This window comes from Gymnogyps californianus, chromosome 4, assembly GCF_018139145.2.
Source record: "Gymnogyps californianus isolate 813 chromosome 4, ASM1813914v2, whole genome shotgun sequence".
Classification (NCBI taxonomy): Eukaryota; Metazoa; Chordata; class Aves; order Accipitriformes; family Cathartidae; genus Gymnogyps; species Gymnogyps californianus.
The window spans coordinates 6,367,272-6,385,196 of NC_059474.1; positions in this window are offsets into that span (position 1 = coordinate 6,367,272).

Below are 17,925 nucleotides of genomic sequence, written 5' to 3' on the forward strand. Positions count from 1 at the left end.
CCTGACCCCTGACTTCCCAGGAGCGGCGAAACCACCCGAGTCATCGCAGCGCTTGTAAGAGAGATAACTGGTGGTGCTTTGAATGGGAGGCAGGTACCGCCGGGTTTGTACGGCACCTGTGCCCTCAGACCGCGCCGTATGATTTAGGCAATACAGGTCCTTACAATAAAGGTCCCTCTGACACGCAGAAAATGGTGCGAAACTTTTACGTTTTGGGTAAGCTGTGTGTGAATCAGCTGCTATTGCTGCATCCTGGACAAATAAACCCTACCTGGCTCGGGGTCCTGCATCCGACACACTTTACATCATTGTTAATGAGCAGCTTTGTGCTTGAGCAGCCCTGACTCACCCCTGCCTGCATCTGAGGAAGCCTCCGGGGGAGGCAAATAGCTGCCTCCCTTCTTCCCCCAGCTCTGAATGTGTCTCCGTGTCCCCTTCCACCTCCTCCCTCTGCTACTGCTCTTGTTCCCCCCTGTTCCTCGCCTCCTCCCTTGGGAGCCCCATCCTGGTGTCCCATGACTTGGGGTGGCCCCAGATCCCCCAAATCCATCAGCAGCCACTCACGGTAGGGGATAGCAGAGGAGGTGGACCCCAGGAGACAGCGACGGTGATGCTGGGCTCCCACCGGAACTTCTCCAGCCTGCCTGTCTCCAGTGGGAGAGGACCACAACGCCTCCCTGCCCGCCAGGCGCAGAGGGATTAGGGACAAAAAAAACCCTGCCAGGGGGGGATTTTGCAGGGTCTAAATCTTTCCTGCTGCTGATAACGCTTCCTCTGGCTTCACCCCATCCCCTCCGCCCTTTGATGTCAACTGGAGGCACCAGGTCTAAAACAGCCACTGCTGTTGATTAGACCTAATTAGTCCCTAATGCCCTCTTAAATCCCATTTTAAAAGGGAGCCATTCAGCACATCCAGGGCTGAGACAGCCCTGGCTGAAGGCAACGTTAAGGGGTCTGCGATCAAAAGGAGGGAGAGTGCTTGCCAGGTAATTCAAGACGGCCGGGTGCCGGGCAGGTACCAACTCTCACAGCAGGCTGGGCAGGAGGGCAGGCAGCATCCCCCCACAGCTGGGGCCACCCCAGACCCATGGCTTCTTCTCCACAGAGGAATCTCTGGTGTTGAGGACTGCTTGTTTCTCCACTGAGAGGAGACGCTGATTTCTGATGGGGACAGGAGCCATCAGCGAGGTGAGGAGAAGGAACGGGGATGAAGGCTCTGGCAGTCCAGGAATAGTGCGTCTGGTTTGACTCTCAATAGCAATATTTTCCTAACCAAATGTATCTTTAGACATCTGTTGAATCAATCTGTTGATGGACCATCCCTTGGTTGGGAGAGGAGAGCATCGCCCCCTTCACCCAACTCATCTCCCACCAGTGCAAGAGGTATGAATACGGCCAGGCCTGAGCAATTAGGGCTTCGGTTTAGGAAGACACAATGGGGATGAAGTCCCATTTATCACATGCTCCAGTGCCACTAACCTCCACAGCTCCTGCCGCTCCATCCCCATCCCATCTCCTCCGTGAGGCTCCAGAGCTGGGAACGAGATATTCCCCAGCCTGGGTCTTTGCCTCAGCCACACGACCAACCTCCCGCCTTTAGGTCCAACTTTCTCTAGAAACCAGGCCCGCGTCCAAATTAATTTTCTGTATGTGTTGTTGGAGCGATTAGATCTGCAAATCAACATAGCCACAAACTGAATAATGCACCAGCGCCTAGCGCTGTCGGGGCAAAGCCCCAAGTTCCTCGTCAAGTTCAGTCCTGCAGAGCCTGTAACTAATGATTTTTCTCACTTGGCCGGGAGTCAGCACTCTGTCTCTCACATGCACACACAAACATTGTACGTGTGCCTCGTTAACATAGCGCGATCTGCAGATAAAGGGAGGGAGAGCCGCGCACCGGCGCTGGGACACTCGCGTGACACCTCACCCTCAGCAGCCGGTGGGAGATGCTGAGACCAGGAGAGCCGGCGGGATGTTGAGAGAAGCATCCCACCACCCGGCTCAGGTCGTGTTGTGCCGCTTGCCCTTCTCCCTTGCTGGGATGTTCTGCAGGTCTCTTTTTTGTCCTGTTATTGAGGGCTGGCCGAAAGCCCGTGGATGTCAATGAAAGCCAAGGATGAGTTCAGTGGTCTCGCAGGTCCCAGGCCTGGACACCACCACCCTGGCCACACAGGCATGGAAGTAGAGGGTGATGGTAGCTCCCAGAAACTCCCCAAGTGTCACCTGGTTGGATCCAGGGAGAAGAAACACGAGGGAGAACTGGGTACGAGATGCATTCTTCTACAAGCATGCATCGGTCCCCAAGGTTTCTTTGTTGGAGATGTCGGACCCTGATAGGGTCCCCTCCCAATAAGTTAGGGTATCCATTCACATTCACACCCTTCTCCAAGCCACAAGCTTCATCTCTGCAGGTGGGCTCTCCCATAGCCCACAGCCTTTCATGCCAGAGACGTAGCCCTGTTTGGGACACACCAGGCGTGCTGGTGGGGCAGAGGAATGCCCTGCGATAGGGAAGCCAGCACACAGCTCTGGGCTGCTCTGCCCTGCAGTCTCCTCTTGCAGCCATAGTGGCGGGCCCACACTCACAAGCTCTCCAGCAGCCTGGTGGGAGGCAGCGAGCTTAGACTAAAGGAAGAAAGGATGCTCATCTCCTAACTCACCTCCTAGAAGCTACCTGTGGCACATCTACAGTCCACAGCAAGAGACAGAATGCCCCAGAAGACCATCCTGCTCCATCTTCTGAGACATGTCTGGGGCAGGTAGGCTGAGTTGCCCTATGGACATGGGTGTTTTGCTCTACTCTCTACTGAAGGAGTCCAGGCAGCGAAGTGGGACCCGGGTGGCATCCACATCACTCATCAGTCAGTCTCTGCAGCATTGACTTCTGGAGCTAAGCGGGTACCTCAGCTCCCTTTGTAGTCCCCAAAGGCCCTCTGGAGGTGCAATTCACCCAGCCTGCTTGCAACTGCTTTAAGACAAGATGAACTGCACTCTAAATTCCCCTGGCTGTACAGATTAGATCTCCATCAACTATAAAGAGAGCATAGCGAGACCTCTAGGCCTTTTACTTGTCTGCATTTAGTCATATAGTTCCCACCCTTGGTGACTGAAGCTGGGTGAGATAAGGATTTGCATTAATGGAGGAGAAACCAGGGTAGGTGAGGCCCTCATGGCTGGAACAAGGAGAAAGATCAGCAAAATGGGCTTGGGCGTGAAAAAATTGATCTGCCTCACAGGGATGTCCCTGCTTGAATGGCATCTGTGCTGATGACTGCTCAGGGCAGAGAGGACCTCAGTGGTCGATGCCGGCTCCCAGGACAGGGTGAGTATTTAGTCCCAGCTCCTCACTTCACCTAAATCCAGCCTGCAGGGTGAGTGGCATGTCCCTGAGCTCTCAGCACTGCCATGCAGTGACACAGTGAGATAGATCAGCTTGTGGCTTTAGCTTGACCTAGTTAACCTACCATTGCACCAACCCAACCCACCACGCTCGTGCCAACCCAAGGGAGATGTCATTTTTCAGGACTATGACATTTGCTGGAGAAGCATCTGTGAGTGGCTTGGTCTCCCAGCCTGATATCTCTGTGCTGCAGATAGATACATGATGTTTAATGCAAAGCAGAGCAGCAAACCTTTCCTTCTGGTGCTGAACAGGTTGCTCTTGCACTCAGCTATAGCTTTAGTTGCAATCGCCAGTTGTATTACCCTCTCCATTACCCTGTTCATTCGATTTCCTTATGATAAAATTATCATTTATCCATTTTATCATTTATGCTTGGTTGCCAGTCAGGCATGATAACTGTAGAGATTATTCTTTATATTACACCTCCTAAACAGACTGGGGCCTCCTAATCTGACACCAGCAGCAGCAGATCTACCTCCATCAGTCCCTTTTTCCCCATCCTATGAGCTGGCTGCCACTGAAAAGGAGACCCTCAGTGCTACAGTTTCTACTATAGCACTTCTAAACACACTCCTGTAAGGTCCTTTCAAAGGATATCGCCTTAGCATGAGCCTTGAGAAGGAGCCCTATCCATATATCCCTTGTCCCCTTCCTTGTAACCATCATCCAGGTGAACTCTAACCTGGCAGGGCTTGGTCCCAGCTGAATTGAAAAAGGTTGTTGCTACAAGGTTGGGATCTTGGGGGGCTGCAAACGTGACCCCTGAGCCCATACAACATGCCACCTGTGCCAGATGACGGGAGAGGAGCAGCACCGCCCTGGTGTCCCTCCATCACCCCCCTTGTGCCAGCGTTGATCTCCTGAGGTAGACCTAGCCCACACCAGCAGGAAGGGAAAGGAGTCCTGCAGGTGTAGCTTGTACCAGCTTGCCAGGCAAAAGATCAGTGCGAAAGAATGTACCTACAAGTATAACTTCACGGATTTACCTTGGGGCCTCTGTCATTGCAGAACTATCGCCCCGGCTCACGCCCCAGCCAGATATTGCCACACAGCAAAGGTTTTGGGTGAAGTCACCCTCGGGAGAGGAGAAGCCAAGAGGACTTTTGCTCTGGCCTGGCTGTGCACCACGCACATGGGCACAGGAGAGACAGCCCGGGCTCCCCAGCTAACCACCCAGCAGAGACCATCCACCCCTCACCCGGGCATCCATCGGCCACCACTCTGCTGCAGGAACCTGCTGGGGACGTTTTCCTCTTTCCATGGTTTTCCTCTGGGAAGCAAACCTATAGAGCTGGCCAGACAGAAGCAGGACATCCAGGAGCCTGGGAAGGGCACAGCTTGCACTCACTGCTCGGTTTGGGTGCCTTCAGGGAGGATAGGTTGAAATCGGTGTCCTGCCAGCAGCAAGTCTTGCACAGATGCCCCCTTTCTGCAGGAGATGGAGAGGGACGGTCATCCCTGGTGGTCCCCATCTCCTCTTTTGTGGCATCTAAGCGGTGTCAGGGGCGTGCCCACGAGGCCCCACTGTGCACCAGGACACGGTACGAGAGCGATGGTCCCCGGCTGGATCCTGACACAAGGGGCTCGATGTGGGAGACATGGCCCCGGGCTGGTCTCAGCCGCCCACTCGCACAGCATCTCCCAGTACCCCACCATGCGGCTTCTCCTCGCAACGCCTTTGCTCCGCAGCGAGATCAAAAGGCATCCAACCCACTGATCGCTCAGTTTTGTGTCGAAAGGCTCCCTGGTTACCTCACCATTAGCTGCACCCATTAAACAAAATCCTAAAGGTTTTAGACAAAGCTGAGGTTTCAGATGAGAGGGCGAAGGAATGACTCAGTGCCTTTAAACGCCAAAGTCTTCTCCTCCGTCCTGTTTGTACAGCACCTAGCACGAGGGGTCCAGGTGCATGCCTAGGGCTCTGAAACACCGCCACAATTAAATAATAAGTGTAATAGCAGCTGTACTCCCACCAGCAGGGTTTCGTTTTATTATTTAAATATTCAGTTACGCTCGGTAGCACCTCTCGGAGATGCAGTTTACTTCAGCGAGGTGGAGAATGACCCCCTGGCTGGCCACTGGCAGCCACCGTTGCAGCACAGGTACAGCCAGGAGCCTGTCGGTGCATGCTGGCACCCGTGGGAGCAGCCCTGGTGCTGGTGAAAGGAAGGACGGAGCAGGAGGCAGCGGCCCCAGGGTCCTGCGGTTGCCCGAGGTCTGGGGCAGGGCTGGGCAAGGGGGTTTTCAGCTGATATTAGAAGCTTATAGGGCCTATAAAGGTGGTGAGCCCCTCCTTGGGACTTGTCTGAACGAGACCCCGGCTGTAGGCATCTCTCCAGCTGAGAGCATCTGGGGACAGCGGTCACAGTGGTGTCACCTGGAGCTGGGTGCAGGTGAAGGGGAGCAGGGAGGCGCACAGAAGCTGTCTTCTCCCTTTCCACCTGGAGAATCAGCAACAAACACCAAATTTCAACCCTAAAAAAAGAGCTGATACAAAACAAGCAGCGCCGTGGTTTGGCAGCGCTGCCTGAGGTTTGGGCTGATGATCATTGACTCGCTGTTGGGCACCGAAGCCAGTGGGAAGGCAACCTCCAGGAGGACAGGTCTCCGCAGGGACCTTGGAGACTCTCTGCTCAGCTCCCGGCCTCGGCCAGCCGCAGCCCCCCGTGGAGCCCACCGCTGGCTCCTGGGGCTGATGGGGCTCCTGGGAAGCAGTTTGCCCTCAGCCTAGTGCTTCTCCTGCCAGGTCCAGCTCATGGTTCAGAGCAGTGGTGGGAACCACCTGCATTTATCGCAGAAGAAATAGTGCCATCTACTGACATTCATAACTCTGTTCCTAGAAAGCGAGGGGCGGATGCTTATCTCCCTTATGCTGCTGGGTGTTCGGGGTCATGCCAGCCCGAGAAATGCCCACACGGGGCCATGCTGGTGGGGCAACCCCATGAATGACCCACGCACAGGGCTGGGGCATGCAGGCAGCCTGAGGTTCCACGGACATCCAGGGTGGCCCTGTGGTCAGGACAGCCTCGGTACCGGGGATGCAGACGCTGAGCACCCCCGGGAGAAGAGCTGGAGGAGAAGGTGCTGGTCACTGCCACCCAACAGGGTTTAATTAACCTCTTATCCCCTTCACTGTAATTAATTAACAAAGCTAAACCCCTCCAACAGGCTGCTCTTCAAGGGTCATCCCCCATCCCATACAACTCCTTAGTATAGCTTTTTCCTCCCTGATCTGTGGTCATACCTCCTCTGATCCTGTGGGGTGCTGGAGTTACTGGGGCTCCTGGAGGAGTTACTGGAGAAAGTCTCTTGGCTGGTATGGTAAGGGCTGAGATTTTTTTTTTAGTGGTCTTTCCCAGCCTTGTGAAAGCCTCAGCTCCCACAAAAGTCCCTGGGAGGTAACTGCATTCAGCATGATGGTCCCTACATGAGTTTCAGACTAGATATAAGGAAGAAATTTTTTATGATGAGGGTGGTGAAAAACTGGAACGGGTTGCCCAGAGAGGTGGGAGATGCCCCATCCCTGGAAACATTCAAGGTCAGGCTGGACGGGGCTCTGAGCAACCTGATCTAGTTGAAGATGTCCCTGCTCATTGCAGGGGGGTTGGACTAGATGACCTTTAAAGGTCCCTTCCAACCCAAACTATTCTATGATTCTATGACATATGTATATACGCTATATAGATAGTATATAAGTTATGCAGGGACCATGGCAGGAGATGCCACCAGTCTCAGATGTTGTCAAGGCAAAAGTCACTGCTCATGTTCAAAACTGCTGGGAGAAACTCTTCCCTGGGAGCATCCTTTCCCACACAGGGAGGCACTGGGACCCCAGGTGGGGAGAGGCCTGTGACAGGGAGATGATCCCACCCCACCATCTCCCCAGGGACACCTGAATCTCAGGAGACTGGGCCAAAACGAGATGGCATGAGCTGCGGCGAGCAGCCGAAGCCTGGTGGAGCTCGGCCTGGGAACAGCTCATGGAAAGCGAAGCTGCTGATTTTCTGATTTTCCGGGCTGACCTACCAATAGCCAAACCATCAAAGCAGGAGGTGCATTCCTGAGGTCTGACCCAGCGCGGCAAAGTCAAGGACAGGTTCCCACTGAACTCAACGGACACTGGACCGCGGCCATAACACTTACATATAGCCAGGATTTATTTAGTATTTTTCCCCATGGTTTTATCCAAGACTTCATCCCGCCAGCACTCTGTCTCATCCTGCAACAAGGAAGTCAAATTTATCCTACAGAGTCATTTTAACACAATAGATAACCAAATATATATAGTTAGAAACATTACCGTGTATGTATATATATATATATAAAACACATATATATTATATATACATACAAATAACTTCTTAAATGAGAGGCCAGCAGACAAAAAACAATCAGAGTAAACACTGTAATAATTCTAATTATGCAACATATTCTGCCTAACATATTTATTTTTAATGGTAGTCATTTTAATAGCTCTAAGGCCCTGAATTAGTCCAATATGTTCTTAACTACGTTCACTTTAAATACGAATGTTAATGACTTTTCCAGAGGGTCCAGTGCCCTGGATGAGCTTGCTGCACACCAGTATATTCTCCTTAACATGTTTACTTTTAATAACAGGTTTAATGATGCACTCGGGGCCTAATAACCGCGTTCAGTCACAAAGAGAAAAACCAGCTACAAAATACTTTCTCTAAAAACTAGGCTACAGGGGATTGCTGCGCCGTTTCAAAGCCACACCTGCCATCCTTTAATGCACCTCTATGTATTGCAGCTCTGCCTGCATCCGGGCTGGGGACCCCGGCCGCAGATGAGCAGTCCCTGGCCAGCAGATAGATTTTTGGAGCCGGTTTCGGGGTGACCCGGGGACCCTGCGCAGCGGCCGAGCCATTTGGGGTGAAGGACCGCCGCCGAATACGGCCTCGCCTCCTCCCACCCGCGATGCTCGGTGGTTGGATTTGGGGAGACGCATGGGGCGGTTTTCAAAGGAAGGTGTTCCTGGGCTCTGGCGGAGGCATCCCAGGGCTCTCACTGACGTTGCTGGCAGAGACGTGCCAAAGGGGAGCGCGTTTGAAAAATCACACCCACCATCCATTAAAAAAAAAAAAAACCAAAAACCAAAACCACCAAAAAATCCCAACAACAACAACAAAACCCCAACTCCTACCTTTAGCATTATGAGAGCTAGAAATACAACCAAATTAAGAGGCAGGAGGCAGCTGCTCTCTGCTTTTGTGCCCAGATCAACCCATTACTGCGAGCCCACAGCCCAGCCAGCCCCACTCGTGTCTCAGCCCTCCCGGCTGGGGCTGGGGGCAGGCGGGACCCCTGGGCACATCCACCCCAGCCGAGAGGCTCTTTCAGCTCCCCAAAAGAGAGATTTTCCCGGCAGTGCGGCTGGCAGGGCTTCGCTCTCCCTGGCTGTGTCCAGACCTGTCCAAGCCCAGACCTGTGTCCGGACCTGTGAAATCTCACGCGCTGGGGAGATGCTTGGAGCCGCCTCCATGACCTGCGGGCGTAAGACCAGCCCGACCCATCCCTTTCCATCCACAGTTTGAAGAGGCACCCCACGGGGCGTCACAGACGTCCCCAATGCGTGGCGAGTCCGTGGCAGCGGGTGCTGGCAGGGCTGGAGCTACCCCAGGGGCAACACACTTCTCCCCCGCCCGTGCTGGAGCATCCCGGGGCGTGCATCTTGCACCGAAAAACCTTACAGATGGTCCTAAATATAACTGTGGCAGACCTCACCAGACTTCAGCTCCACTTGCATGAAAAACACTTGCAAGGCTTGAACCAGCTCTAATTTGTATACCTTCTGCCCCAGGGCCCGAGCGAAACGGGAGGGTGGAATCCAATAGCATGTTGTGCATAAAAAGATTATGCCAAAGATAACCTTATTGCTAATAATAACCCTGGAATCCGATCCTGTGAATAGGCCCTATTGAATGTTTGAACACAGGCATTCCTCGGTTAGGTTTTTCTGCCTACAAATATTTCGCTCGAGTCTTTAAATACTAATCACAGAATTCAGACGAAGGCTTTTTATCTTCAAAGTGCTGCAGGAAAAAAAAAAATTAATTCATTAATCAAAGATAATTAAAGGGCACAAAATATGCCTTTTTCAAGCGCACGGAGCCAACCAACGCAGCGTGAAGCCATTGCGGGGACTCCGAGCATCTCTCCCACCGCGGACGTGAATTTCCCGGAGCGGCGCCCGGGCAGTAGCCTTGCTTGTTCCCAGCAGCTCCGCTCAAGCTGTCTTCCTGACATGTGTTAGGCTGTATGTCTGCCACGCAGGAAATAGGGTTTGAAGCTCACAGCCAGGAGCAAAAGCTGAGATTGAGGCTTTAATGAAGCTGGGATTGAGTGGCTAGGGTGGTTCAGTGAAGCAGTAAATGCAAACACATTATCACCTGAGAACTTGCTCCAATTTCACACCAATTAACTAGGAATGAGAGAGGAGGGCTGGGGCTGGCTGCAGAGATGGCTGATAATCCTGTGAATGGGCAGAAATGGCTCTTACGCAGACGCGCTTGTGCCAAAATGAGTTTGTTAGATAACGCCAGTCCCGGCAATTTTGTCTTGGGGAGCGAGCATGTCATTACTGGAGCTGCTTTTATTAGCAAATATTAAAAACATTTGCAGAAATACAGATGCCCGTGAGGGAAGTACGGGCAGAAAGTAATAAAGCAATAGCTGATTATTTTATTTCTCTGCCAATGCATCATATCACAGGGGGAGGGAAGGGGCAAGGGGAGAGGGAGAAGAGGGCTGGGATGCGAAGGACTGCTGGTGCAAAGCCAGCAGCTCATGGAGGAGAATATCCCGTCCTCGAGGAGCCCCTTGGGATGCTCAGCTCTGGATTTGGGGTGGGTTTGACATCTAACCCACCACCTGCAGATGTAGGTCTGAACCCCACAAGGAGGCAGAGTGGGTCCCCAAAACTCGCCTTGGCAGCGGTGATGGGACCCATCCCCGTCCCCTCCACCTGCACCCAGAAGCCAGCTCACCTTCACTGCATTCTAATATTTAGCTATTTCCCTTTTTTTCTGCTGGGATTATTTCCAGGTTAGGAGTTAGGGTGGAAAAGGGGCAGCAATTTAGAGGAAGTGCTATTAAATGGATTTCTATGGATTAAATACTAAAATAAATCACATCCTCAGTGTGCTGGGCCCCACGTTACCCCTTCATTAACTGCTGGTTTCGATGTCTGCGAGCGATGAGCCTGATCCTCCAAACCACACCGGCCATGAGACATCCTGCAATCAGCAGGTTGAACTAGAGCAATTTCTTGTATTTAGATGAAATGTTGTCTTCATTTAAAAATGCATCAGTGATAAAGAGGCTACTACTAATCCAAGGGCAAGAACCCCTTGCTGGGTTTCATGCTAACACACCGAGCTGGAGAAGTTCTCAAGAAAAACTGGGGTTTGGGTTGTTTTTCTCATTTGGGCAGGAAATATTTGAGAGCCGGGGAGTTTCCCATCTCCTGCGGTGGATGGTGCCAGGACAAGGCAGGGAGAGCTCCTCATCCTCTTCAGCGCAAAGTCAGATGGATGAGAGCGAAGCCCTCCAGGCTCAGCATCATGCACCACCGTTGCTGCTCAGCCGCTGGGCTGGTCCCATCCATCAGAGGGATGTGAATGAACCACTCGTGAGCAGCAGCACCTTAAACCATAGTAAAGCAACAGCTGGCTAGCAAAACACACTGGTGCCCTTGGGCATGCGAGTCTATATGGATTAATTGGATGCTCTAATGTTGGGTGCTCAAGACGCACTTCATTAGGGGACTGAAAGAGGCTGCAGCATTTTTAGAAGAGAAACCCGTGTGCATGGTTAGCCCTGGGGAAGGTCTGTGCGCCAAGAGGGGTCCTCAGTGCTGCCCCGGCTCCTCTGTGGCAACGCAGCACCCGGGGAGTCATGCTATCCCTGAGAGCCGGCCTGTCCTGCTCCCCGTGGGGAGCTCCAACAAAATAATTGCAAGAAAGGTGCAAACAGGGGAAAAGCAGTCGCTGTGCTCCACTCACTCAATATTGAATTACTCCAGGCTACAGGAGGGACTGAGATATCTCCCATTAACATCAGGGAGATGTTTTCTCTGGCCGTGGAGGATGGATAAACTGGACCAGGACAAACTGTAATATCCTAAAAAAAACCAAGTATGGGCCAGCTCACTAAGAGCCAAGGAGAGTGCCGGGGCTGGGTGAAGGTGATGCCTCATCTCTGGGCAAGGGGGGCCCTGGGTGCTCCCATCCTTGCTGTGAGTCTGGTTTTCAGCATCCTGTTCACTTCAGGTGTGTGTTCCCTTCTGAACAGGCTTGGGAAGGAGGAAAAAGCAGTGGCTTAAATGCTGTAGCAAGAGCCAGCACCTGCCAAGCCCGGTGCTGGGGGATGCTCTCCCCTGGGGGTGGGTGGAGCGGGGTGCGGGGGGGACCTCTTGCTCCAGCTGTTCCAGCCATGGGGAGCGGGGACCTGCGGTCCTTCCCTCCTTGCGGTGTGCAAACTGCTCTCCTAAGCAGGGAAAACACTGCTAAGCGGCAAATCTCCCGTACTGTACACAACGGTGCGCCCAAGTCCCGGTGCAAATCCACAGGGCTCTTCCTGTCCGCCCTCTCCAGCCTGTAATTATCTTAAAGGCAACAATTAAAACTATTGAAACGCATGTGATGGGTTTAGGGAGCACAGCTTGGCTAATCCTCACAAGCATCCCGGAGGAGCGGAAGCGAGGAGCTCCCAGGGGCTGGATGCTGGTGCTTTGCCGGGCAGGTAGGGACCAAGTGGAGCTGCAGAGGACCAAGCTTGGGGTGAGGAGGTGGCAGGAGCCTGGTCTCCAGCCAGCGTGGAACCCCAGGAGTCACCCACATGGCAGGCCCACGCTGGTACATAGGGCTGGGTGGGCTGCGGGAGGGTCCCCCGGTCCTCACTCCATCTTGACGCTCCCCAGGGTCATGCAGAAAGTCAGCGACAGAAAAGACCCCATCCCCAAAAGCTACTCTTTTGCTTAAAGCTTTGATTGCAAACTTCAACGGTAAAAATGTCATCTTTCTTTTTCCATGTCAGTCCAGGATGTAGCACAGCGAGTCTGCTCCATTCCATATGTCAGATACCAAAAAATAATGCTGTGTTCATGCACAGCCCCTTCTGCCTTCCCCGTCCTTTACTGCAGCATCCCACTGCTGTTTCATATGCATGTGCAAAGGGCTGTGCAAACGTCCACGATGTGCTCTGCTCAAGGAGTCCCAAAACAAGAGCAAGGAGATGGATAGTAAAGAACTGCATGAAATATCACTGTCCTCCAGTGCTCATCACTTCTTAATTATTTTTTTTTCCAGGAATCATTATTTTTGCTATTTTTCTGAAAGCATCACCCTCCTGGAGCCACTTTATATGTGATTTTCCACTCTGTTTTCTTTAAGAAGCGATTTCTAACCTGCCCTAAAAATGCTGAACAGCTTTGGGAGCCCCAAAAGGCAGGGAACTAGAGAGCAAAAAAGAGAACACAAACTCTTTGTTCTCAGTATCTCGTGATCTTAAAGTGCTCGGGGTGATCTCAGGGGTGTCAGGGCAAGGACAGAGCCATGCAGGGCAGCCACTGGCTCCTCTCTTTTCCGGCCCTCTTGCTCAAGCAAGGCAACACTTTTCCTCTCCCCCATATCACCTTTTTTGTCACATGGTGTTTTAAAGATCTCTAAAATTTTCAGAATTTCTGAATTTGCTTCTTTCCCAAAACTCAATCACAATTTTAGCCATTTGGACTAACAGTGAGTCATTTTGGCTTCAAAATATCTTTTTTTAAAACTCAAAATATTTTTTTTAAAGTTTCTGCTCAAAATCAGCTCTTTTTTGGTGGAACGAAGTCTTTTGTTACAATCCAAACAAATTCAAATTCCTTTTCAATTAAATATTCAATTTCTGAATGCAAGCTAGCTTTACTTTCTCCTTTTTTTTTTTCTTTTCCCTTCTCATTTCTCTCCCTTCCTCATTTCTAAAATGCAAATAATTGGGAAAAATCCTCTTCTAAGCTACTCCTGCTACTGCTAACGTCGACAGCCCCAAGGATGCTCCCAGCCCTGCACTCCCCTCGCCGGGGAAGGAGCCTGCAGAGGGTCCCGGACCCCCTCTCGTGTTCCCGACTCCCTGTGTGTACCCGTCTGGCTGCATCGAAACCACAGGACAGACCTTGTGGGGTCTGAAAAGCCCCCGGCAAATCCAGCCTTGGATTGATAGGACCCCAAAATGGCTGTGGCTGTTTTCTGAAAAGCGTGGGGAGCCGTCAAGGCAGAGGAGCATCGCTCAGGGTGCCCGAAGGGCTGCGCTGCCCCAGATTGAGGACCCCCTCGCAGACAGGCAAGGCATCTGTCTTCTATTCTCTGTGTATTTATTATACATACTCTACAGATCTCAGGTTATGAATTACACAAATGCATCCTTAAATGTTTCCATTCAAAAAAATACATATGTGCAGCTCCCCACTGTCTTCGCCACGGTGAAGCTCTTCACTGTCGCCGTCTGTCAAGAACCGGGTCCAGCTGCAGGCTGACGTGTGGATTTGGGGTGACGGGCAGGAGCTGGCTCTGTTCCCCCGACACCTCCTCTCCTCCTTCCCACGCTCCCCGCAGTGGCTGCGGGACAGAAACATGTCTCTCATGGCCAGCTCTGACCAGGGCATCCTCCAAGCAAGCTGCATCTTCCCCCACCACTCTCATAAGTGATACAGCAGACGGCCAGTGTCTCTTCATGTATTTATTGATTAACAGAAGCATTTTAGATAAGCGAAGCCCAGTTGCCTTGGAGGGCAGGAATAACGTTGGGTGTAGGTGTCGTTCAGTGTTGCGGTCATATGGCAAATTTTATTTGGGGGTTGCTTTCCATCACATGAGCGTCTGACTTTTTTATTTGCATTTCTAGAGGGCTTTAGTGCTGAGTTTCTATTTGAAGCCGGGGAGGTGAGAGGGCAGCAGGGCTGGTGGGAGCTCAGGTTTCCCCAGGAAGCACACCCTGCGCTGGGAGATTAATATTGACCACGGGAGCAGCACGGGGATGGGGATTTACAGCAGTGCCTGGTTTTTCACAGCAACGGTGAAAAAAACTGGGGAAATCAAGAAGCCAGTGAGAGGGATGGGCTCCTATCTCAAGATCTTCAGATCGAGATGTTCATAAGCCAACAAGTTGCTGGGCTCCATGAACACAGCAGAGTGATGTTCAACAGCCTGTGTTGCGCCGGAGATCAAACAAAGTGATCTCCTCTGCCTTTAAAATGTATAAAGCTGCAAGATCTTAAGGGCATATAAACTTACTTTGATTGCAGGGCTGGGATCTTGGAAGTCGCATTCCTTTAATTTCCTTGAGCTGGTTGCTTTCCCCGTGAAGGACATGCACAGGGTGGTGAGTTTTCAATGGAAACTGGTTTTGCCTCATTTTCCACTTCTCTCCTGCTACAAGGAAAGAAGTGCAGAGCTCCGGAGGCCTGCCTGCCTCTTTCTATGCAGACAGAAAGGGCTGGGTGTCTGTGTTTAATTACAGCCTGAAAGAACTGCATTTAAAAGACAACAGCAAGCTATTTAATTAATACTTATCATTAGCACACATAGGAATGCCTAGCAGCAAATTGCAACAACAAAGCAACTCTTTTTTTTTTTTTTTCCTTGCACTTGGGATAAATTAATTTAAAAAAGAGTAAACAAATGATTTGAGATGACTTTTTATGGAGTGAGAGTACTGGGATAGTAGGTATTACCCTAGGACAGCAGAGATCTATAAGAGCAGGCTTTTCAATCTCCAGCTTCCTGGCCAAGAAGCTTATCTTCATCTATCCATCTATCTATCTTTCTATCTCGGCATTTACACCGGGCTCATCCCCATGTCTGAGCGCCTACTTGTCTTCATACCTGTCCATAAATTACACGGCGCCCCCAAGGCATTATAAATAATAATTCAAATCCCAAACCTTCAGAACGCTGTTTTAAAGCATTGGCTTATAATTCACCATGTTGCGGACTCCTCCTCTCAGCCCATAAAGGTAACACTGGAGCAGAAGGACGTGACGCCCTGGTCAGCAGAGGAAATGCCCCAAAATCAGTTTCTTGGGCGGGAGGGATGGGGTGGGTGGCCACAAGTTGGAAGATGGGGATGGACATCGTGGCAAAGCACAGGGGAAGGCTGGACTGCTCTGCTCATGCGAAATAGCATCCTCCTCCACAGCCCACTGGGGATTTTTATATCCCCTCGAATTTCAGCTCAGCCAGCACTGCATACAGCCAGTCATCCCATGTCCCTCTTTAATTAATAGCACTCTTAATGGCACTATTAATGGTTGGAGCGATGAACCACAGCATGGCTCTGCTGCTGATATCTCCACGGGGTGCAACACCAGGTGACGACTGCTAGCTCGGAGGCAGACAGCTTAAAGGGTAGACCCCACGTGTAACCAGACAGATCCCAACCCACGCTAGGACAGGCACCCCAATCCCTTGTTGGACACGCCAACAGATGGCTACAGGACAGCAAGATGCTTTGGTACGTGTGAGATGTTGGGTAGAAACCTCCAGCTGAGCCATGGGGGACCCTATTTCCCTATCCCAGTATATTGCATTTCCAACCCAACACATTGCATCTCCATCCAACACATTACTGCACTTGAGGTATGTAGGCGTTAGGAACATGTCCCAGCCACGTCCCTCAGTGCGAAGGGTGTCCTGACCTCTGGGGGAACATGGGTGCCCACAGAGGATGGCTGCTGGCTCATGGGCATCACTGTCTCCTGGATCACGTGGGTCCGATCTGCTCAGGGTGAGGGACCTGAAATTGGAAATTTTGCTGGAGAAAAGCGTGAGCAGTTGACGTATGAGATGAATTATTTCACAAGTCTGGCCTGGATTTGTGATCAGCTCTGGAAGGTGCAGAACTAATATATCGTCAACCCCGGGAGCATGTCAAGCTGCCAGAGCCCGCAGCCACCCATCAAAGTGTCGGGTGAGGAGGTATTGCCTTTCTGCACAACTTTCCTCCCTCCGTCTTCCATCTTTGCATGAAACAAAGCTGACCTTCCCTCTCAGCCGGAGACCTGAGGAGGAGCGAGCAGAGACCCAAGCACCCATTTTGAGGCCAAAGCGGGAGCTCCCGGTGCGGGAGCAGCCAGGGATGCTGTGGTCCCCGAGCAGGAGGTGGGACACGGCATGCCCACGAGGCCAGGTTCATCCCCGCATCCCGGGCACCCAGGCTGCCACGCGTGGCTGCGCATTGCCCTCTGCGGGAGCGCGGCCGCCCTGCAAGCCGAACCTGTCTGTGCTCCCCCCTGCCTCGGCTCCAGGCATGAAACAGGCTTTTCCTGCTGCGCTTCTGCCCCAGAAATCGCAGAGAGAGTTTTCGTAGTGGCCTGCCCAAAAAACATCTGGTTTGGACTGGGGGAGAAGCAGCACCCTCACCTCACAGGGGGATCCTCAGGGATGGTTGAGAATTAAACCCCTTTTCACCCTGCATGGCCATCGTCTGCAGTGAGGCTGGACTCTTCACCCATCCTACTGCTTCGGGGCACTGGGATGGGAGCGTGGGATGTATTCGCCATGCTTTCTGCTTGCAAAACACACCAGGGCTTTGGCAGGCTGCAAGCCCAGCGCCCCTCACCCTGTCCTTCCCGGTGCTCCCTGGCCAGGAGTCCGGATCTGGCCCCTCGCCCTCCTGCCCCCGCCTCCTGCTCTGGTCCCGGCCAGCAAGCTGGATTTGCAACCTTTCGCTTGAATGCAGAGCTGGGTGCAATTTCAGGCCTCTCCCCCGTCGAGAGGTGTCTTAAGCTATGATTAAGAGCTAAATTACAACTGGGCAGCCGTCCCTGGCCGAGAACCGCAAGATTTGGGGAGGCAGCTATTAAAGGTGGTGGAGTCCAACGAGTATAACGTGTGCATCAACGAAAGGGGTAGCCGATCACGGGGGTCAAATGGGATCAGGGGGGTTTCTCATCGGCACCACCAGTGACTTGCTGCACCACCCCCCAGTGCAAAGCCATCCTTTGGGGCAAGGTTATTCCTGAGGACGAGGCTGCGTTGCTGCTTAAATAAGACGTATTTTGCTGGCCGGTTTGGCTCTTAAAGAGAGGTGAATGATGGCCTTGTGAAGCATCAGACCTTTCCTGGACCACACCACCATTTTCCTCCCAACTGCTCGATCCATGCAACTAGTAGAGCCGTTGTTAGCATTAAAAACATCCAGCATCCAAGCGCTGTGGTTTTTTGCATCGTTTTCAACTAAGCTGTTTCCCTCATCCCCATTAATTAGGATGGGGCAGCCTCGGCCCCCACCTTGGAGGAGGCGCAGGTCCCTCCTCTCCTGCAGGGTTTCGGTGGGATGGAAGGAGGCGGCGCGGGGCCGGCTGCGCCGGGGGGAGCTGAGGAAAAGGCTGCCCAGGTGCCAGCAAGGCGGCTTGCAGCCCAGGCAAAGCTTCCCACTCTTCCCGCACATTCTGCAACATGCCATGCTGATTCACTTCACAGAATTTACTTTTACCCTGCTAAATGCCACTAAACCTT